General features: G+C 42.1%; 1 long non-coding RNA gene across 2 annotated transcripts in view; it reads right to left on the reverse strand.

Annotated features, from left to right (window-relative positions):
* Positions 1-296: 296 nt before the first annotated feature.
* LOC142602951 (uncharacterized) overlaps positions 297-23,906 on the reverse strand; it is a 44,165-nt gene continuing 20,555 nt past the window's right edge. Inside the window, exons 3-4 of one of the 2 annotated variants that reach the window (XR_012836806.1) lie at positions 15,104-15,222; positions 297-888 (exon numbers count right to left, since the gene is read on the reverse strand). This is a non-coding gene — a long non-coding RNA (uncharacterized LOC142602951). Of the gene's footprint in view, positions 889-11,032; positions 11,203-15,103; positions 15,223-23,906 lie in introns of those variants that run through there. The other variant, XR_012836807.1, reaches the window with a different exon arrangement.

The raw sequence follows: 23,906 nt of genomic DNA on the forward strand, positions 1-23,906 counted from the left end.
ACAGTCGTGTGAAATAAATTCCTTCAGTCCTTCAAGTCCCCGAAATAAATTCCTTCAATCCCTTGTGAGGCAGATGGTCTCTCTTCTGTCCCACATCTCAGACCCAGTGTCCTTTCCTGCTCCAGACTGCGACAACACTCTTCAAGCCAGGGCTTCCATCTTCTCCAGACTATGACCCCAAGCCTCTGCCATTTCAGAAGGCCCCACCTCACAGCAAACCCCTCCTATCCCAACCCAGGATCCCACCATTTCTCCAACCCCCCCTGTTATAACTTATACATATATAAACATTGGCATTATCTATACAAATGAGATCAGGAACTTTTGTCATCAGAAAAATCCCAGATCACTCTTCCCAACCCTGAAATGTTCCTGTTTCTAACTTAATTTGCAGTCCAGTAGATCCCAGTTGTGTAGAGGTGATAAAAAGAACCAGACTTGTTCACATCAACCACAGAAGAAGGACCTCCAGAAGCAAGCTGGAGAGAGATCAGGGGCATATGGCCCATCCACAACCAGATCTCTGAGCAGCATGTGCTGTTTATCATACCATGCCAGAGTCATGACTGCATCTCTTCCTGACAGATGCATTTTCCCTTCTCTTGCTTTTCTCTGTCAGCAACTCTTGTACTGTCCCAGCACCTCCGCAGAGAGCAACAAGGACAGTGGTATGTACAGTGGCAGCATACATACATTAGCCATTTTCCAGTGATCTTTCTTAGCTGCTCTGGCCCCCTGTAAGCTTATGCAGATTTTGTAATGATGGATTTTCAGGTCTCTTTCTGGAGGTGAATCCCAGCAAATGACTCCACCAATGGCGCCACAGAGTCCAGTGGTGAAGCTGTCCCATCTGAGACTCTTAGGGGCACCAGCAGATGAAGGATCTACCTGAAAAACAGACTAAGGCACAGGGAAGAGTTTGCAAAAATGAAAATAACTCTAGCAGAAAGAAAGACAGTGACATGACTAAACTAAAACAGCTGCTAAGAAGCTCATCTTGTCAAGGTTTGGTTCTAACTGGCAGCATAGTACATCCTACCACTGTAAGTCAGTTCAACAATATCTGTAATATTTGTAACTTTAGATGTTCTGTCACAGCTTGAGACAGGCTTGGGTGGAAAGGAGTTTCCGAACCTGGAACTGCAAGGGCGCAAACTTAGGTCCAGACTGAGACCATCTAAGATTTGACTCGTGAGCACACTTGAACTTTATTGTAACTATAAGACAAAAGATGTGCAGGGCAGAACTAAGCACCTTGAAAAAAATATGTTGCGGCTCACTTACAATTTCGTAAAGAATGATTTAATGCTACCAAGGTGAAAAGATGAACCTGCAAAAGGATAAAACATATTAAACAGGGAAAACAGTGCTAACATGCTCCATAAAGAAAATGCTCTGTGCAATTACCAACAGACAGGACATGGATAAACAGTTTTCAAGAGGAAAGCCCCTCTATCTCATTAAACAGCTGCTTCGCTCCTGGTTTTTTTTCCTTGTTCAACTCTTCACCTTTAATCTGCAATACTCGGCTATGCTGCACACGCCAAGAATGCAAAGCTGACAAGCACAGAAGGGCCCCCCTTATCAGTTTAGGATAAAAGCAAGAGATCGAAAGGATGGATTGTCTGTGATTTTTCATTACAGACTGGTAGATACCTTTGCCCATTGCAGACACGCTAAAGATTTGGAGACCTGAAGATTCACTTATCTTTAAAGATTTGGAGGAATATTGGTAGAAAATAACAGGTGAACTTCCACGTAGGAAAGAAAGAAGTGCCACGGCATTCACACCACCAAGCTGTGTGATAGCGCAGGGCTGTCGCAGGTGTGTGGCAGGAGCTGGGGGCAGCCTGGCAATGCCATTGCTCCTCCTCAGAGAGGACAGAGCACTCCCAGTGCTGGCTGAGCATAGGGGAAGGTGCAAATCACTGGGTCCACTCTCTCCATAGGGATGCCAAGAAGGGGTGTCTGTAGATATAAAGTCTGCAGTAATACACCGCCAAGGGGAGTTTCCTCCTAATCTCAGTGACTGCCTTATGGCCTGTAGAAAGAGGATTTCAATTTTTCCTGAGGACAGCAGGTAACACCAGAACACTGCTGAGAACACTGCTTATGCCTGCAAGAGGAGCACAGAAACTTCTCAGCCCGCTCTCTTCCTTGCTGTCTGAATAAAGCTCCTGAGTACAGAAAAGACAGCTTGGTCAGGGCCTTCCTTATCCTCCCCTCCCTGCTGTGATCACAGGGAGCTCCCACTCCAGCCCTCTGATGTGTTGGCAGCCTCTATAATTTAGAGTAGCTGTGATTTATGGCTTGGACAGAGCCTGTACTTAGGGACTACAAAGGTAGGGCTGGCCTGACCAGTATAGCTGTGTCGTTGCTGGCCCTTTGTATTGATCAAATGAGTGACAGAAGTGAAGAATTCAATTGCGTTTGCTGTCTGTAAGGATCAGCTAAGGGACAGAGGGCTGGCGGGGAGGAAGGGATTTAATTACCCCTCACACCCAGCACCCGCAGCCAAAAGTGTGATGATGACACTCTGTGTGTTGATGGGGGGAATCGCTCTCAGCCACCTCCCTCTGCACCTCCTCTCTCAGTGAAGAAGGAAACAGAAAAAAGAATGAGGGAATTTCCTGAATGCTTCATCCCGCATTAATCGCATGCCATATCCTTCTCCTCATCCAGTCTCTAGGGGAATGGAACAAGACAAATGAAAGGAAGTTTACAGTTGCCTAAATCTAAGAGAGAGAGGTGTTTGTGGCATGCAGCATGTTGCAGCTCCCACTATAAATTCACAGGCAGATTTCCAACAAGTAATAGGGAGCTGAATCCAGACATACTACTCAGTGAAAGGCTTGCGCAACCTTTAATCAGACTCCTAATTGGTCTTTCCCTCTGTTTCAACATTTGTCGTTTGAGGAAACCAACAGCAGTTCCCAAATGAGTTTTTTTTAAGTAACATTCAGGACATAATCAGGTCTCTCTGAAAAGGGACAGTTCTAAATTCAGTCATAAATGTTTGATACTATTGTCTGCCAAATTTAGCAAATGGTTTTAGTGGGACCTGCATTTATCAAATTGCCACCTTCAAGACAAATGCTTATGGGGAATGGGTTATGCTCAGTCTGCCTAGACCTTATTCTGCTAATGAGGGCATGCCCCATCTTTTCCAAAACACCACTTCTAAAACAATGGTCCAATTTTTACATTACAGCCACGGCTGCCTTGTACTGACTGAGTAGCTGTCATTTAGATTCCTCCTATCAACTCCAAATTCCCTTTCATCTAGGGTCTGTCTTATGTGATGGCAGCCCAGAGCAGTGACCTATGACTATGCTTGACTTCTTATCTCATGACATGTGGACTAACTTACAAATGTAGGTAATTAGTTAAAGATGTTTCATGACAAATTAGACTAATGGAATTGTAATGGTTAAATTAACATCTTGGGGTCAGTTTTAAGGTCCCTTGTTAGGGGTGATAGTTCAAAATGCAAGCTGTCAGACTCTGGGAAGTATCTTGTTTCTTTTAATAAAGTGCTTCTTTTGCATGTGAAAGCCAAGGACATAACTGCCGAGATAGGGCCTGATCCAAGGGAAACAATCTGGTTGGCAGTTTCTGGATAAGCCAGTCTCCACAGTCCTGCCCCCAAAGTTTGTCCTGTAGGCAAGATACACAGTGGAGCAGAGCAGCAAGCATGAAAAAGGATCAAAGCACACAGCTTTGCACTGCTATGAACACTAATCTCTCACTCTCCCCTTGCACCTTTCAACTGAAAATTTCATCTGACATCTTTCTTCAGGGAGGAAGTTAATTTTGCAAAATCAAACAGTCCAACATAAATTAAACAGATAAATCATGTCCTGTTATCCGCATCCTTCCTCCAGGAGGAGCCTGCGAGGGTCTCCCTGTAGGCTTTTCTAACAATAGAGCTGCTTGTTAACTCTCACACAATGCTAAGGACAAATGGGAAAGGAAGAGACAACAAAATGGAAAACATCTTTCTCCAATTTTGTCAATCCCTGGTGTGCCCATGTCTTGAGCACTGCACGCAATTCTGGTCACGCCATCTCAAAAAGGTATAGCAGAGTCAAGAGCAGCAGTGAGAACATCAGAGGTACCAAGTCGCTTCTATAATTAAAGAGACCTCATAGACAAAGACTCATTCGCTTATCAAACAGACAGCTGAACTTATGTGATTGAGGTATTTAGCATGGAGCAGGATGGAGAAAGCAAACAGGGAATAATTACTCTTTGCTCCTTATAACAAAAAGGAAACACTTTTTACACAATGGTAGTTGAATGTGCAGATGACTGATGTAGAGTCCAAAGGAATAAGCAGGTTCAAAAAAATTAGATACATTCATGGGAATCCACTAACAGCCACTACATAGAGCAGTTCAGATACAACCTGAAGTTCACAAGTGCCTCCACACAGAGCGCCAGAAGCTGGAAAGACACGTCAGAAAAAGGACTCTTGTCTGGGTGCCCCTTTTTATGTTCTTATGCTTCCAGTAGTGCACTGAGACTGGACACCAGGCTGGACAGGGCTTTGTTCTGGCTCAAAAGAGCCACTATCATCACCTGATCTTGGGTTGCTCCTCTTTGCAGACAACTAATTAGTCACAGATAAAGGTTAGGTTCACTTCCCTTCAAAGGCAGCCCTGACCTCTGATGGCTGTCCAAAGGAACAACGTGATTTTCAGAGAACTGTCTCCTGCCCCAGGTTCCAGCAGTGATGAGGGGCAGGGGTACATCCGTGTAAGTACATGTACATACACATGTGACTGGGAATGAGATGAGGTCCCTAATCACACAGCCTCCATTTTTAACTCCAAGCGCGTGCTTTGATCTTTCCTTTTCCAGCATAAACACAGAGCAGAGTACACATTTAGACGTTCCCTGCTGAAACAAACTGCACTACTCCCTGCCCGAGCAGAAAACAAGACAGCGAATGACACGAGACAGCTGTTAACTGCATTGCTGAATCCACACTCTTTGGATATAATGGCAAAAAGCGCAGTGCAAGGACCCCTACAGAACAGAAACACTAACGTGGGTTTCTGTGTTCAGATATCATTCCAGAGCCGGTGTAGGCAGCTCCAACAGGCATGGCACCCTCCACTGCTGTTTACCTCTTGAAACCGGGATCAGTCTATTAAGTTCACCTTAAAAAAAAAAAAAAATCTGGTAAAAGTATGGAGCCTGCTATGACCATCTGCTTCGTCTTCTGCCTTTTAGGTAAATACTGTCCTCCTCAGGCTCACAATGACAGTCATCTGTCTGAGATGCAGACCCCTGTGTCTCAGAGTCCAGCCACGGTGTGCCCTCTTCCTGACTGGTGGCACTACCCACATGTACCCTTGCACCTGGCTGGATCTCAGATCAGATCTTTAACAGACCTGTCTCATGGTCATGTCTCCCTCTGGGGAATCTACATACCCAGGAATAACACTCTCCTTAGATACTTCACAGGACAGCAGAGCATGCACCTTTCCCTGATTTCATGAGTTCTAGTAGCTGAGGGAGAAGAGGTGGCGGGTTCCTGCAGGCAGAGCATCACTAGCCCGAAGTACAGATGAAACAAATCACCTCCAGTTCCACTTGGGAGCCGTGGTGCTGGGGCTCCTGCTAGGGCAGCTTACACAGTCAACTCTGGAGCTCCCGAAGCATCAGCCAAAATGGTGCTGTCATTGCTTATCTTCTCTCCCAGCACCCAGTCAGTACCCAGCAGGGACAGCCAGGGATGGGGAGGTTCCTTCCACTTTCTCCCAGCATACACATGTGCAGAGTAACAAGCCACACTTTTGTGCTTAAAAGGAACATTTAAATTATCAGATGAACATCGAAGGAAAAGAATTATTGTTTACTGCACTTACTATGGGTTTTTTTTTCAGGACAAAAACTGCAGGAATGGAGAATTTAGGTATTTAATATGGATGTGAGTTAGCAGTTGTAAGATGACAGGAGGAATAAGTGAAGACAAACAAACCTCCACTCAGTGCCTTGAATTTCTGTATCTTTCATTTCTTTAATTCCTGGCACATGTCACTCATACCTTTTTCATATATACATCGGGACAAAATGGCAGATGTAAACACAACAATTTTCCTCCACAGACAAAACCAGGATTTAAAGGCCCATTAATAGAACCATGCAGAATTCATTACATTGTGCATCCTTGTAAATATGCATGCACCCTCTTTTTATATCAGTTCATATACATGAAATAGTAACAAGTAGTAAACATAAAAACATAAAATGAGAACCTCATGTTATTACTATACTACAGTTCTTGTTCTTTATGTGAGAGCTTTTAGCATTAATAGCTACAGGAGCGTACACAAAAGTCACTTGAGTTTTGAGAGAACTAATTAAGTTCTACTGGTTACTGTTACAGAGATAGGACTATTTGGACCTTGAACATAAGACAGAAAGAAGGGAATAATGACTTATCTTTAACATAAGAAAGAGAAAATACTTCCCATTAGTGGAATAGTAACAGCTGTTAACTCTGTAGAGCATCTGTGTGTTAGTTTGAAAAGTCTGTAGGTGAGGAAGATATTTCAGCCTCAAGTATCTTCATAAGACACTGACATACTTTAGCTGTATTTTGCAACATGTTTGTGAAGTTAATGCTGGACAATTTTTTGACTTACTACTATTTTGCAGAAGTGATATAATTATGGTGTTATCAAATAAATTATTATGCAATGCACATAACCAATGGATATAATATAAAAATTCATTTGAAAAGTGGATAATATATCTACTCTAATATCTATCCTTAATCTTACTTTGAGAGAGCCAGAAAGCAAGGCTATTCAAGAGTTTGCCTTTGTTAGAATACTTACTTAATACTACTAATGAAGGATAATAAATGTTTATCTTGTTTGCTTCCACTGCACAAAGATACAGATATTTCCTAAAATAACTTTGGTACTTCCACGTAGGACAAAGCTAATTAGAATAATAGAATCACAGAAATTCTGGTTGGAGGGAACCTCTGGAGATCCCCATCCCAACCTCCCATTCAAAGCAGAACTACTGCCAACATCAGATCAGGTCAACCATGGCTTGGCCTGATGGCATCTTAAAAATATCCAAAGACGGAGATTTCACAGCCACTTTGGGTGACCTGTTCCAGTGCTACACCACCCTCCTGATGAAGAAATCAAGCACAACAAAGTTTACTGAGAGTTGTAGTATCTTTTAAAAGACTAATGAAGGTCAGCTACAGTTTGGTCTCATGAAAGAGACCTAAACTCCCTAAAAGTCTTGTCTCATTGTTAACTCTCACAGATAGAGTAAAAGCCAATTAAATAATAGCATTTAACTGGCCTATCTCTATTTTACCTCCAAGCACTGAACAACACGGAATATTCCAATCTCTCACCATTAAAGACATCCTCAAAATCACCTTCTGATGGTATGGAAATGTTCTTAGTTATATCTGATGGAAAGAGAACCCAGATGAATGGACACTGTGTATTCAGTTACACAAGACATCCAAAACAAACCCAGGAACTGAATCGAGATTTCCTATGCACTGCTTAATATCACTTTATTGTTTCTCAGTCTTCTTTTCCCACAAGCTACCATAAAGATAACTTACAAAAGGTTGAAACAACCCTCTGAGGGCAGCATCAGTGATGACAGCATTTGCCAGGATCCGAAATTTAGACTCTTTCTACTTTACTACCTAAGAAGGAGGCACACTTTATAATCACTACAAGTATGGAGCTCACTAGGATCTCAGTCTGCCACTCTTTGGCTTCATCTTTGCTGAGATGGATCCTGCAGTTCCTCCTGAGAATGTAAAACACAGTCACTGACTGACACACACCTGACTTTAGATTTCTATAAGATTTCAAAGATGCCACTGGAGCCTTTAGGAAGGTTTCAATCTTTAAGGAAACACCTACAAATGATGAGCTGGTGATGGGAATGAAAAAGCAGCAATAGGGGGTAGCAAAAGCAGGGTTCAGTGTGTATATTTACACTCCTAAAATGAATCAGTTGGAATGTCATTGAGTGTCTTACCTGAAGAGCAAAAGAACAGGCAGGTCTCCGTGCTCACTTCCTATCATTTCATTTCCTGTCATTGTTGTGCCGCAGTGTCAGTTCATGTAACAGTAGGAAACAACTTCATGGAAGCGGGATTTACTCCTGAGAATGGGGCCACTCAAGCCCCTGCAGAGGTGCTATTCTGTACCTGCAAACCTTCTTTGCGTTCATCTTGAAGAATGATAGCTGAAAGATGCTGGATCCCATTACTATCTCTAAACACACAGTCCCCTGTTAGCCAAGATCACGCAGTGTCCCTTTTACTGCAGCAATGTAAACATTTACCAAGAGAAGACAGGGAAATATGATCTGACACAAGAAGATTAAGCTGTATGGGTTTTTCACAGGAAGCCAAGTTCTTTAGCTGTCAGATAGAAGCCACAGAGTGACGCCTATTGTTTCTTAAAGAGTAATTACTTCTGATTGCTTCCGAGTACACTAATTTGTCTTGATACAGAATGACAGCATAACCCAGAGCAGTGGATAACTGCATTACTTTACCTGTGTACAGGTTTTTCTGGGGTATACCCACACTAGTTTGAGCAGCATTTCTTTTTTTCCAGAACATTGTACATCTGCCTTGCAGCTCTGTATCTAGGCAAAAGCAAAACCTGCTGCCTCACGCAGTGAGGGGCAGCGCCCTGGCTTAGTGGTGAGAAGGGATCTCACAAACTCATGGGTGGTCAGGCACTGGGCTGGCTCCACAGGTAGCAGCAGCATTACTGAAAGACAAGGCAGAGGAGACTAGAAACGCCAGTTTCTGGAAAGGAACAACTGAACTGAATGAATGAATGTCAACCATATGCTGAGCTGCATCACAAGAAGTGTGACCGCCAGGTCGAGGGAGGTGATTCTCCCCCTCTACTCCACTCTTGTGAGACCCCACCTGGAGTACTGCATCCAGCTCTGGGATCCCCAACATAAGAAATACATTGAGCTGATGGAGAGAGTCCAGAGGAGGGCAGCAAAGATGGTCAGAGGGCTGGAGCACCTCTACTATGAAGACAGGCTGAGAGAGTTGGGATTGTTTAGCCTGGAGAAGAGAAGGCTCCAGGGAGACCTTATAGCAGCCTTCCAGTACTTAAAAGGGCCTACAGGAAAGCTGGAGAGGGACTGTTTACAAGGGCATGGGGTAATAGGACAAGGGGTAGTGGCATTAAACTCAAAGAGGGTAGATTTCGATGAGATATTAGGAAGATATTCCATATGATGAGGGTGGTGAAGCACTGGAACAGGTTGCCCAGAGAAGCTGTGGATGCCCCATCCCTGGAAGTGTTCAAGGCCAGGTTGGATGGGGCTTTGGGCAACCTGGGGTAGTAGAGGGTGTCCCTGCAACTAGATGATATTTAAGGCCCTTCCAACCCAAACCATTCTGTGATTCTATGATGAAGAATGATAGGACTGCAATTGCCAATTTTCTAATCTGCTGTTGTTCTCTTATATTCTTATATACATTATATGTGCTACTACCTGAATCCATTCATGCACTTATGAAAGGCCTTTTGCTAATTTCATCCAAAGGAATTATTTCCAGTAGTTCAAGGGAGTCAGGAATAGAGAGATAAGAAAAACTTGCTACTTCCAAAATTGTTGGAAATGTCAGAATACAACCAGGACCCCAGTCTAAGTAATTTTCCTCAGGGGTGACTTTGCTATGTCACAATTTTACATACTTGTTGCAGGGCAGGAGGAAGCTCTGCACTCATCAAAGAATTCTGCTTTGTCAATACTTTGCATCTGTGGTGCAGTCAAATAAGGAAAACTTGGAAATTTTGCAAAGTGAAAGCTGAACAAAATGTTCAGGTTAGGTCACTGAGGGTGTTTTGTAATTATTTTTAAGCATTTTGTTTCTATTTTAATTTTTTTCATTTAAATTTTCTGATCTCCGTTTTCTTAAAACTTCAAAGTAGAAAGTGACTTCAATTGAAATAAAAATATGAAGATTTCATGTTAAAAATGTCAAAACTTCCTGTCATGTACATTCTGAAAAAGCAGTTCCATGCTTTGGCTGAGTTAGAAGACTAGTGGAAAAGGATCCTGGTTTATGAATAATTTCAATTTTGACAGATTAGAATTTTTCTGAGGGGAAAAACAGCAAAAGAAAAAAAAGCTTATCAAAGAATGCCTGATTGGTCCTAAACAAAGTTCACCTAGGATATCATCTAGTGATACTGTCTGTTTGCAGAAAAGAACATTTTTATAGTTACTGACTGTAGTTTATAGTAACTGACTAGTCAGTCAGAAGTCGCCTAGGACTTGTATGTCAAAACCACAGAGCTGTAGTGAGGGGTCACAGAGCTGACCATCATGTTCCCAAATTTCAGTTGTCTTCCAGAAATTCAAAAGGCAGAGAGCAATACTGCACTAACTGATTTTCTACCCTCCTGGCATCACTCAGATTCTCCTTATGGCACCATATAAGCCATAACAGCTCCCTGCTGCTATTCACATTTTCTGACACTTTTCTAATAATTCTGGTCTTAAAATATTTTCTTTGCAGGCATTTTAACACTTATTGCAGATTCATTGCAACCTAAGAAAAACAGTGCTCACCCCACATTACCTCTGTGGTGGTAAAATTATTATTATTTAATATTTGAGAGGTCTGGCTAAGAAGTTTATCCTAACTAAAATAACATTCTCTTTGACTAGAAGCTAACAGCCTGTGATTTTCCCAACTCCCCACTTTTGAGCTACGATAATACTGGCTGTACCACTCCTATAGGCTCCATCAAGAACTGTCTCTCCGTATGGTTGCATTATTTACTGTTTGATTCCTTAGAATTGTGGCAGTTAGCAAGCTCTTTAAGGAGTCCATCCCTCCCAGGGATGGATACCTGGCTTGTTTGCATTGAAATGATTGTCTTCTTCAGCTGTTCTTTTTTTTTTTTTTTTTTTTTTTTCTTTTTTTCTGAAACAGTATGTATATAGGCTGGGTCTCTGCAATCACTTGGCAGAGAAGGGGGGAGCAGAGGGGAAGATGCTGTCCAAACGTTCTCTCACTATGATCACAGTTAATAAAGCTCTGTCTGACCTGTCCTAAATCATACTTGTGTTATTATGCTCTTGGAGTCCTCGGATTCTCCAACACCTCTTACACGGGAGCACATCCCACTGTGCTGTACCTGGCCACAGACACTGCAAAGGGAGACAAAAACTCATCAGAAAACGGAAGGGCCCAGCACTATATATATCTATAGGCATCATCACGCTATGTACCAAAGCATCTGAGAGCTGCATAGTGGGTTGGATGTCAGTACGTGAGGCAGTCAGACCGAGACCTTTCACTGGTGGTAAATTCACTCCAGTAAATAACAAGGACTCAGAAAAACAAAGCCTGCAGAGGATTTATATAGCCGATGGGCAAAATTAATGCCACAGAGATCAGGCAGTGGTCACAGCCACTTATTGCTTCCTCAAACATTCAAAGCTCCTATTGCCTGCAGCGCAGCCCAGGAGCCTTCTCTCTGAAGCCAGAGCCAACTTGGGCACCAGCTGTCACTGGAACAGAACCAGGGCTGATGGTTCAGCACACACCTGGTCCTCCATCATCCATCAGCGTGTCACAGTCACGCGCTGCAGTCAGCACAGGCCCCAGAAGAGTACAATGTCAGCTTCCTATGCTCCCCAAGTGCCCAAAGCGCAGGGAAGCAGAGAAAAGAGCCCTATGACTTGTGCAGAGATATGTTTGAGAAGTTATCTCCACATGTATGGACACTTCGAGTGTCATCAAACCAGATTCTAATTACAGTCACTACAAGCACCTGTCCAGTGTACAGCATCCCTGGTACAGCACTGCAAAAGCAAATAGTATTTCAGAGTCACTTCAGTTATTTACTCTGAAAATTTTGCTAGAGTAGCAAAGAAGGTCACCTCATGAAAGCATAAAAGGAATCTCATGTATAATTTTAGTAAAAATCTAATTCTGTCTACAACTAGAACATGAGATTCAGTTTTCTACTGGACATTAATTTAGAGAGTTTTCTGAATTTAAACACAAGAAAAATAAAGACTCAAATGTGACCAGTTCTTAAAAAACCCTATAGAAAATAAAACTGTAGAAAAGTGTTATAAATAAATGTATAAATGTATAAACAATATTTCCAGATTTGAATTATGCATTGTGAAATAAAAAGAACATAATAAATGTCTCTCCTTATTTGTTTGGGCTTCATGATAAAAAGAACTGATAAATAGGCTAAGATAAAAAAACAAGTGGATGCTAGGGCTTGGAAGTCTTGCTTTCTGTTACAGAAGTAATAAAGTAATAAATCAGCATTAACATAAACACATTTACTCCTCCTCTCCAACGGAGTTAATTGTTTCATGTTATCAATAAATATGTAACATTATTGATGGCGTTTTCTTTTCTTAAATCAACCCTGAAGTCATTCTATCGATTTCAAATGACTCCCCAAAGAACAGCTTAGACCCACTACATCCATTTAAATATATAACTCTGGAAAGCACCTTTCCCTAAGATCTGTGACACTAGTTGCCATTATTCAGTGTTTCCAAATACAGTTCTACCATAAAAGTTATTTACTGGCTTCTTACACTGCAGTTTATCACAACCTTCATTATTCCCTATAGGAGTTGTACTAAATCACCCAGCTGACAGCTCAAGTGATCCAGTTCCCTGACTACTGGTGCTTCTGAAATAATCAAGGCCCAAACCACCTTCTATAAAGCTTCCATTTAATCAGCACTGACATGCACCTTAGATTGCACTTCAGAAGGTGCCAGGAGCGCCTCCGGGGTTTTGTGGCTTATCACTAGGAAGACAGACTGTTATTCTGCTGGCAGGTCACGGCGATGAACCTAGCCGTTCACATGAAAATCACGGACTCGTAGGGGGACTTGCTTTACCTACCAAATCCACCTGCACCTTTATAATTTTGACCCAAGTATCCAGGGCGTGGGAAGTGGTGTTAGTTGGTTTTACTACATGGGAGCAATGATAGCAGAAAACCCTTTGCAGCGCTAGCCAGGTGGCAGCAGGACCAGATACTGCATCTGAGCCCTTGCCTGCACATAGCGCATCCGGTCATACGACTGTCTTGGTCAGAGGCTGGATATTTTTCTTCTTCTGACAAAAGCAGTGTCAGCAGAAACTATTTTTCTTCCAGACATAGTTTATGCAGTATGGGAAACCAGTTTGAAGCATATTGGCAAAAGATTACTATTATTCTGCCAATATAAGCCATGTCTGCAGCAAGGAGCTCTGCCCCCAGTGCTCAACCAGTCAAGAAGCCCTGTGGACAGACTGACGTATATACAAAGAAATTGCTTTCAGTGGCGCTAGCATGGATTTATCCTGATAAAACTGTGAAATAGATACTGGCCCTCTGTTCATTCTTTGGCACTTGAAAGGTATTCTGAAGAACCACAAGAGTCAGTGCTATAATAGTGAGCCATAAAAACAGACAGAAAATATAAACACATCTGTCCCTATGTCCCATAGAAATTAACAACATTGCACTAAAGAAATACTTTCTAAAAGTTTCAGGCCAAAAAAAAATATATATTCTTTGAATGATTTTTAATTAAAAAGTGAAATTTTCCCACCAAAGACAAAACTTTAAGCAAAACGATTTTGTCAAGAATCCAATTTTCCACTGAAAAGCATGGTAGACTATCCCTTAATAATAATAATAATAATGACAGTCACCACTGCCAGTGTGCTACAGATGAAGCAATGGAGCAAGAAAATAGCATGTTCTCTAACAGAACAAAAAGGCTAGGCAGCATTGCCCCGGACACCATGCTAATATCAGTTTTTGATCTCGCTACGGCAGTGTTTCCTGCTAGAGAGCTACAGCTGACATGGAGCACTGCAGGCTGCTTTTCGACACCTTCACACTTGCTGCTCTCACTCAGAAAACTGTCGAGAGGGAAACCACCACATACTGCAGCAGGATGAATTTTAATTCCAGTTTTATGAATTTGCATCAGAAAACAGCGAAGGACTGATGGAAGGAGGCTTATCTGTTTCAGGAGTTACTGTCAGAAGAAGATAAGGTGGAGCAGGAAAAGTCACTTCCGTTTCTTGTACAGAAGACTGCTGTTTGCAGCAGAGAAAATTATCAAAAACAAATACATATATCAAGATGTATCAGTCTTTGGGATATAGAAACACACTTGCAGCAAAATACACAAGGTTTGGAGCAGAAGAAGGAAATGCTTTTTCAGCATGCGTGTTCTGGTTTAGCTGAGGTACCAGCCAAAAGGCAGAGCTGAAAAAGACTGCAGGGCTCAAAAGTCCTAAGATGAACTGCAAAGAAAAACTGATCAACTTAATGGGACTCTGAGTAATGCCCATGGTGGTAAAGAAACAGCCAGGAAATATGGATATTTTGTTGGTGGTTTCTTTTTCTTCTTTTTGGTAGATTCATATATTTTTGTGCTACTAAGTAAAAGGCAATTGTGCTTTAAAATCCTGTGCAAAGCTGATGTATTCTGTGCAAGTACATATTCTTGCATGCATAAACGGAAAAGTTCTGAGTATCCACATGTCTGAGTCTGGGAAAATCTGTGCTCAAGTGTGAACAGAGACCTCATACCAGGGCTGAGCACAGACGCTTAAGAGCACGCGCTTAACACCCACAGCAGCTAAAAAGTCAAGCCTCTCCCAGAGCAGCCTAGGAGAAGTTTGAGGAAGGGGAGCTCTGCCAGTGCTTTGTGGGTATGACAGAAGCCTTTGAATATTTTAAGTGCATGAACATTTAAGCAGGCTTGACATATAACAAAGCCTTCCAGATTATGCATCGGAAAGACTGCATGAGGATTCAGCAAGTACCATACAGCTGTGAATGAATGCGGCTGATGCTAGTGCAGTGGCTTAACTCATCATATGGACATGAGTGCCACAGATCACAAGGTAGCTGATGGGTTTTTCTCTCAGATTGGAAGACTCTAGCAGGAAGTGCTTGACACAACTGTCAGATCATTTTCAAGCTTTGCCAATTTTCTATGACATAACTGCTTGCTTTGTTGCTTCCTCAAAATTAGATTTACACAGTCTTGTAACAAGTTTCACCTGTTGACAGCATCAATAAATTGGTGACTGTGTCTCTTCAGAGTATCCTGGAGTCCGATCCAGTTCTATCTGAAAACAGTGGGTACTTTTCCAGTGATGCCACAAGGAGCTGGGATGAGCTGAAAGGGATGGAAAGAGGTAGATCACTTGGTGGATCTGCTTTTAAAAATGCTTTCTAATCAAGGGAGGGACAAAACTCTTCTCTCAGCTTTACAGATAGAAACTACAGTATAATTTGGGAAGGGTTCTGCAGAATAGTGTCTAAAGGTAGGTCTCTGCAGCAAATAGGCTTCTACAGAAACTCTACATACAATTAAAGGCCTAAGCGCTCAGAGGCAGATACTCAGAAGTGGCAAACAGCCATAATTCCTCCTGAAACCAGTGGAGTTTTATGGATGGAACCGAGGAGGGACACTTTCCACAAGAGAACTTGCTGACAATAAATCAGCAGCAAGCGCTGCAATTACTGCCCCACGCAGTGTGATGCCTTGCTTGATGCTCCCTCCACAGCAAAGAAATTCTATTGATGGCACTTCTCACAGTGGCACTGGAAAAAACCCAAACAAAACCAACTTCACAGCAATTTTGGCACAAGGAAAGATCCAGACAACTGCCAGTCTGCACTTCAATACAAAATCCTGACCAGGAGGAAAATGACTCACGCAAAGTCTGGAGGAGCAAGACATGGTATAATGCTTTCATATGGCCCCAGACACAATTATAATTCCTCCCATCAGCTCTTCCTGCTGACATCAGCTTTCACATTGGTTTGGCCTAATAATTAGGAAAGTTCTTAGAACTTAACCAGAACATCATTGTTCCCATGGAAAACACCCCACTGCTCCTGTGATGGGAAATAGCTTTTTTCCTCTTTTGAAAATTTTATTGCTGATCTGGCTAGGCCAGGCTCCAAGTCTAAGCTAGGTTTCAGTGTGCTTTTACAACGCTGGCTTCACATCAGCATCTCCCACTGCTTCTGAAATCAGCCTGAGAAAATGAGCCTTTGTAGGGAGCAAGGAGAAATGTGTCAGAAAAACAGACGAGCAGCCTGGACTATGCACTGGAACAAGAGTAGGAGAGGGAAAAGGCTTCTCACAGTGTCCTCCCTGCCCCAGGTCCTGTCCCCTGGCTCTGTCCTGCTGGGAGAGGAGGAACCCTGGGGCCACAGCAAATCTATGAAAGGTCACGGTGGCCACGGAGACAGCCATGGAGAGAGGAAGAGAGAGCAGTTAACTAATGCCATTTGGGACAGTGTGAGCTGCTCTTGGGGCTCACTGCATGGCAAGAAGAGGAGGTCAGAGGTAGCAGCAGCTAACAGATGTCTGGCGATACTGCTCTGAGGGAGCCCTGGCATGGTGGAGATAAGGGAGGGAGAGATGGCCTCTGAGAACCAGAGTGGATGGTCCCTATTTGCAGGAGGCTGCCAGGAGATATTCCTGCAATCCCAACCCACCTTTGGGGGAATGCATTGGGTTGGATGTCCCTGGGAAATCCCATCTCTCACCCTCCCCTTGCTGTCTCCATATTTCCTCTTAAAGATTTTGATCATGAGAGGTGCTGTCGCACTGTGACTGCTCAGACAGATGCCAAGATGGTCAGAGGCCCTTTGGATACAGAGAAGGTAAGGGCTGGCCCTCAACTGTGTCTGGTGGTGTGGCCATAGCTCCACCCAAAGCTGCTGTGGTCAAACTGTGTGATGACAGGATTTGGTTCTGTGCCTTCACAGGCAGGATTTTAGTGTCAGAAGCTTGCAAGAGCTTCCAGCGGGTAAGTTATGACAGTGTCTGTCAGTTAACTGTCCCATTTACTTTTGCATGATGTTATAGGGATTTGGAGACTGGAGCTCCCAGCTTTAAGATCGTAATAACCCTTTTGCAGCTTAAAATAAAAAACAGTAAACCCAGTAGAGGATACAGTTAAGCAGTAAACCAGCTTAAACTCAGTATGTTTAATTTGCTTTTCTCACCATCCATCATATCATCTTGGGAGAGCTGAAAGCATCTTACAATAATTTGAAGACTGAGAATTTTCTGGAAGGATACTTGCTTGAAAATAGATTTTTGACTCCTGGGCTATAGCAGTATTACAAAACCACTCACTTTCCACGCTGACCCTCTGCCGTTACCAAGGAATAGTTGTTAATTTTCATTTTAAGGGCTCAATTTTATATTCTTCCAGCCACACAAGCAGCACTCCCCTACCCCAGCTATTCCACTGGAAGAGTTACTCAGACTATATTACAGATTAAATATATCCACATATATGCAATACTGCTTTGTAAAGCCAGGGTGGTGTAAGGAGGAACATCAACCAAACTGGGTAGCAACCCAGCCGTGCACACTTTCAGGCATAGTTACACGCTGTTTTCTTCAGGAGTGAAATGACCCCTGACTGTTTATTACTACCTCTGCACTGTGGTTTGCTGCCAACAGAGGTGACCACTTGAGTGACTATGCTGTGTCACTGGAGTGAGCCAGGGATGGGAACTCCTTCAAGCTGGCATTGCTGACAAATATTTTATACTGCAGAGCTATGGCTTTAGATTCATATGATGTTACACAACATGGCTCTATGTGCCTGTCTTCAGGAGGAAAAAAGGCGTTCCTAACTTGTGTTAATGTTGGAAGGGGACTCTTCCCTTCTGCTGTTCTTACTGACACGTAGGGTGCTCTATCAACAATTTGTCTTGCCTATACTAAACTCTTAGCAACCCAGCTTGCATGTAACCAACACTTTTTTTTCTGCATCATAACAACTAACATCACCTTATGGCCAAAATTAAAGTCAGAGTAATTCCAGACAAGGAGCCAGGGCTGCTATTGTTACTCCAGTGTTACTTGCGTTGGTCTCTCTGAGAAGCTGATGTGAGTTTTAATTGAATACACATAAGAAAGCACTCATGCTAACCATACCCAGCAATACAAAGTTGAACTGAATTTCGGGGGCACCTAGACAGCAGATTTTAGCCCTCCATGTGAACAGCTGAATAGTTTGACGTGTTGTTCTTGGGAATTTCGTGCTTGTTCTGATGAGGGCTGAGAAGGAGAATTCCTTGCTGGGCCACTTAACATAGCAACAATCCCGATAGTGAGTCATCAGAATAAACAACATTCTTCAAAGTGAAGTATAGTTTCCCATTGTGAACACAAATTTGGATTTTCATTTACTCAAGATATCAGAGAGAAAAAAAAAGCTAATTCTTATGAAGCGCAGAAGTAGCACCAGTTGCCTGTAACTCAGCACCAAGGGGATCGAATCACTACAATTAACTCACTGTCCTCCTGCTGTGAAGATGATTATGCCTTGATGCAGAAACTGAGGCATAGATGGTTGATGTGCTCAAGACTACATAGTGGGCCAGTAGCTAAATCAGGAGTCCCAGCTCACCATTGCTGGTGTCAGTGAGGCTGAGGAGCTGCTCTGGGATGTTGGGCAGATGTACTCTCTGCAAATTCATGAGTGGTTACTGTCTCCAGCTACCTGCCACCAGATCAGCAGGCAGGCAGGACACATAGCCTCTTAAGGGCTGATCTTTTAAGCATTCCCAATCCCTATCAATCAAAACAAGACAGGTTTATTTAAGATGGCTTAAGTAATAGCTCTTTGCTAACCCAGAGGATTTTGTCAGAAGCAACTTAAGGACCCTCTTCTGAACATCTCCACAAACAATCTGAGGATGTGATAACATCTGGCAGGGACAAACCAGCAAACAACTGGGAGAGGAGGAAAGACTGGGAAACAATAACCCCCTTTTTTTAGCACAGTTGGACTCAGAGATGGGTATCTGATCCTGGCTTATCACAGTAGCTGAGCTGAATCACCTGGCAAGAAAGGTCCCACAGAGGAAAAGAAAGCTTTTTGAGCACTTATCTAAGAACACCTCCTGTGGCCCACACACCAGGTCAAAGTTTTGGCACACTAAACAGAGAAAACACAGTTAATTAAGTTAGTATTTTTTTGCAGGGTAGAAAAACACCCAGAGATGATATCTCTTTGAGCTCCACTTTAAGGTAGACTAAACCTCTCATACACCAGAAGAATGTCCACATAAATTTTCACCCAACCTGAAAATCATGCATCAGTTTAATCCTTTGTATTTTCTCACATAGACAAAGCTTTAGTTATCCTGTAGATATATATTTTGCAACAAATTATATTGTCTTCCACTACAAAAGCAGCACCGATAAGCAGATGCAGACACAAATCTCACTTTGATTCTCGCTGTGCCATGGAATAAGTATTGATCAATTATTATAAATTAAAAAAAACCCCAAACCCAACCAAAACCTCCCAAATAATATCCCATGTAAACATTTTAGAAATCTTTGCTGTGTTTCCCTAACACTGGTGTTAGTCAAGAATAACTCAGTGGAAAACTGTGTATCAGTGCACAGAATCAGGTCTTTTATCAGTATTGAAAAAGGATGTTGTCCTGCTGAGGGGATCAGTGAGGCTTTATCCAAGGTCATGAGTTTTAGCAAGTGTAACTGACCCCAGTCATGCTGCTAGATAAAGCTGGTTAACTAAGGTGAGGAATGAATCTGTGAGGTCTCCAGAGGCTGGTCACATTAACATGAAGCAGAGAGGTTACGAAATCCAGGTACTAAAGTGCTGCAAGTTTGTTTTGCCCCTTGGATGGCCATGGAGACATTGTTTTTTCTGGCTTGACAGTGCTCATTTTCAGAGTTACTTCTGAAAGACAAAAAGGTGAAAGTGTGACACAGGCATTGAAAAGATTTGGAGAGTTGCAGCAGTTAGAGTTGCCTTTCCTCATGGCCAGGAGAGCCAAGGGTTGTAATGGCTCTAGTAGCACAACCCAGGGCAGCTCTGAGGTCCTGCTGCTCCTGGTCACTCCAAGGAGACTCACTTTGTCGAAGGAGCCAGTAAGCTGCACTATTCTGTACTGAAGGGAGCCAATGTTTCATCTAATGGAGAACACAACTGTGGAAGCATGAAAGGCAACACCTCCAGGTCCTTCTTGGGAGTTCAGTCACAGTGAGAACTTTGAGAGCTGTGTTTATAGGATGAAAAGATTGATTTAGGGGGTGAGTTGTCTATACATCGGAGTTCATACAAGGACATCTAAAATCTCTAGTCTGAAGAAAATCTCCTGTCTTAGGGGATGGCTCCTAACTCTACTGAAAGCATTTCAGTCACTGACTTAATCTCTCAGCTGTGTTAGCCCACTCCAGGGCCCAGTCCCTCAGGTTGCTACTCAATCAATACAGCTATTGATTTCATCAGGACCACTGTCTGCATCAGATCAAATGCTAAGAAGTTTACAAGTTGCCAGGCTGATAAAGAGTTTCTCCATGAAAGAGTGGCTCTCTTTGTTGGAGAAAATGGCTCACAAATATTAACTATTAGTGAGTGAAGCAGAGCAGAGATCCAGTTGGCACATATGATGTAAAAAAAGTAATTTGTTAGACCTAAATGTTGCAGTAACAGGCTGAAGGGGAAAACTCCAAGTGACATCAGGAGGTGGTAAGCAGGCAGCAACTAGTGTAGTTTTGCTACCCTCTACACACCTGCAGTTTGCCTGCTTGTACTGGTTCAGAGCCTAATCTTACATTCTGTTCTGGCCTGAATCCTGCAAATCCTGGCACCCAAGAGTACTCTCACTGAGCACTATGAGACATCACAGCATGCATACAGCTAATAAACCAGAAAATGTTTTCTGCAGCAGACCTTGAACCAGAAAGCATCTATTCCACCATCCTTTCAGTATGATGCATGCATTTAAAATAACCACTATTACACTTAAAGAAGGAGAGCTGAAAAGTCTGCCTCAAATTGTAGCTATGTACTTCTCAGGCTAAAAATGTGGCAGTGGGGAACTGATTCCTCATCTCAGATTTTGTATGTTCTCAATCTCATTTGTGTTGCAGTCTTCATTTTTAGCTAAATCCTAAAGGATAAGAGAGTCATTACTAGACTGCCATCAAATCTGACCAATTCCAATCTCAGTATCTGAAAAACACTGAGAGCCTATTTTTTTGTTTCAGGGATTTCTCTCTCCCCATCTTAGGCTTTGAATTCTTTGGAGTAGGGACCAGTCCTCTGAAGAGTTTGGGAAGTACCTACTGATTTCAGACAGCAGTTGCAATGAGTATCATTGACTCTGGGATATTTCTGAACCTTGATTAATCTTTCCACTGAAATAATCTTTCCACATTATTCATAAGACTAAAGTATATTTAATGCCAGCAATATTTAACTGATTTGAAATGCATAGTTATGTTTTTTCTCCTTTAAAATGTATTTTATGCCTAATAAATGGTTCTGCAGGGTTTATAAAAATCAAGGACAACTCACATTTACACAGTATAAAAGCCTTGATCTTGCACTGATTTACACAGGTTTAAGACTGATCATGAAGTGAAATTCTGGCCCCACAGAAGCCAATGGCAAAACTTTCATGAAGCTAAGACTTCACCCATATCACACAGAGCATGTGTCTGTAATGTGAATGGTCTTTTAGATAGTACTGCATGAAGTAGGAGAATGGTATATTTAGAATAAATATGTATTGTTATTTAATACTAATGCTAGTACTAATAATATTTTGCAGCTTAATTACATTCTGCATCCCAGGAGTTCAGAGCACCACATTTCTGAATTAAGCTGCACAGCAGGCATACAACAGAGATATTCTCCCTCCTTTTCAGGTGAAGAAACTGAAGCTACAGAGACGTTAAGCAACTTGCCCAAGGCTATGAAGGAAGTCTGGAATATGATCTTCAGACAATATCAAAATATTGCCAATGGCTTAAGGTGTCTAATTTCTGAGAATTACAATTTTGGAGAGGCCCAAAAAACACCAACAGAGATCAAATCAGGGGGAGCATTCAAGAATATATCTCTAAAGCATGAGGCAGAGAAGCATGGTGATTATAAATTCCTCAAACTGTGCAGATGACACTGAGGTTCAGAGTCAGTGGATACCTTCTGAAAACTCTGGTGTAAGGCATCTAGAAAAATGATCTGATGGAATAAGAACAGCCTTTTGAATTATTTGTCATTCTAAAAATACCAAGCCTATATGTCACGTGCACTGTGAAAAAAGTTACAGTGTGAGACAAAGTTCCTGAGAACATCTTGAAGAGACAGCGAGCCTCACGTGTTTTATGTGGTTCTCTCTTTCACGCCTGAACCTGTTTGGCAAAACACAAGTTTCACTTTAGGCACAACTCTACCTTAATATAAAAATGCTTACATACATTCTTTTATTCTTTACTGAACTAGGGCTGATTTCAGCTCACAAGATATGGTCTCCACTGAAATCAGTTTCTTGCATTCTGCTACAGAGAAACTGATGAGCACAAAGAGGCTCTTCTACAGGTTTTTATAGGATGAATTTTTATGGATTTATTTGGATTCTTAAACACGAGTTCAATATATTAAAACCCCCAATATATTCTTCTTTGAATTAGTTCCACTTCCTTTTGTAGAAAGGTCTGACTGAAAGGTGCTCTCCAACATTAAAATAAACAACAGCTCCATCAGACTACCAAAACGTATGAGATTCACAGTGTAAATCCCCAAATGCTCGGTTATAGTTGCATGCTGAATTTACATCCCCCATCTGAAAGCTTGCAGAAGCCTGTATTCCACCCATAAATGGCTTTAAAAGCCAAAGCTCACATCCTGAACAGCACCTGGTGAAGAGTTGGGAGATAATGCGGTCTACAGAGCTTCAGCACAATATCCCCCGTGCAAGAAACTCAGAAAACCAAGTGAACATCTCATTCTGCTTATGCTGACATTTCCACACACAGCATTATATACTTTCTTGAGATGGCAGTTCCCAATGAGCGTAACAACATTCACATCCAAAAGGCATGGGTTAAGTGTGTCCAAGAGCACTGTAAGCTATGAGTCTTCATCAAAACAGCAGAAATCACCTTGTTCTTTTCCTCATTTTGCAGCAATTCTTTTCCGCATTAACAGGAAATTTTTTCTTTCTCTTGATTTCCTTAGAGTGTCCTTAAGGTTCCTTTAAACTTCAAAATTACTAGGGAAATTTGGGGTTGCTAACATTACTCTGTAAGTTAGGAATCTGAGGGAGTTCATTCTTTGTGCTGGCAAGCCTTCAAACTATCTTGATTTTATCAGCTATAATTCATGTTTTGTTCGCAGGACAAGCTTCTTTCTTTTGTATTATTTTGAGTCATCTCTGGAAAAAATCACCTCGCACTAAATGTAATAAAATATGAGAAGAGATTATGACTTATTAAATTAAGCCAAAGCATACATTGTATTTTGGTATTGTACCATCCCTGGAGGGAAGCAAATACATTTTCAAATGAGTTCTGTTTCCAATTAGGCAGGAAAACAAGTACCCAAATTTTCAACGGAGCCAAACACACAAGGTGCACAATGAGCACAGGATCCCCAAAACCTCAGCCCATAAGCAGCACAACAGAAACTGCTGGGTGCTGACAGCTTCAGCCAAGACTGTGAGCTGCACAATATGTTATTTGTAATTTTGTGCTCCAATCCTCCCCCTACAAACTGCTTGCTCTGCATGTATTTTGCTACGTGGGTGAATCTGGAAGAAATGGCAAAGTATTTTTCATAGGTATCTTAATTCACACCTATAAACAGCTTAAGAAGAAAATGACCTTCTGCCTGTTGGATGTGTGTCTCATATCACTATGGGTCACTTACTTACTTCAATTATTTAAGTTTGCAACATGAAATCCTCCACCATTGGAACAAACAAGGACTTTAGTAATTGAATTTAACAGTAGCTGGATCAGACAGGTATTTACTTTCAGGCTCACAGGAAAATGAAATAAGA

The sequence above is a fragment of the Balearica regulorum genome, chromosome 9, assembly GCF_011004875.1.
Source record: "Balearica regulorum gibbericeps isolate bBalReg1 chromosome 9, bBalReg1.pri, whole genome shotgun sequence".
Taxonomy (NCBI): domain Eukaryota; kingdom Metazoa; phylum Chordata; class Aves; order Gruiformes; family Gruidae; genus Balearica; species Balearica regulorum.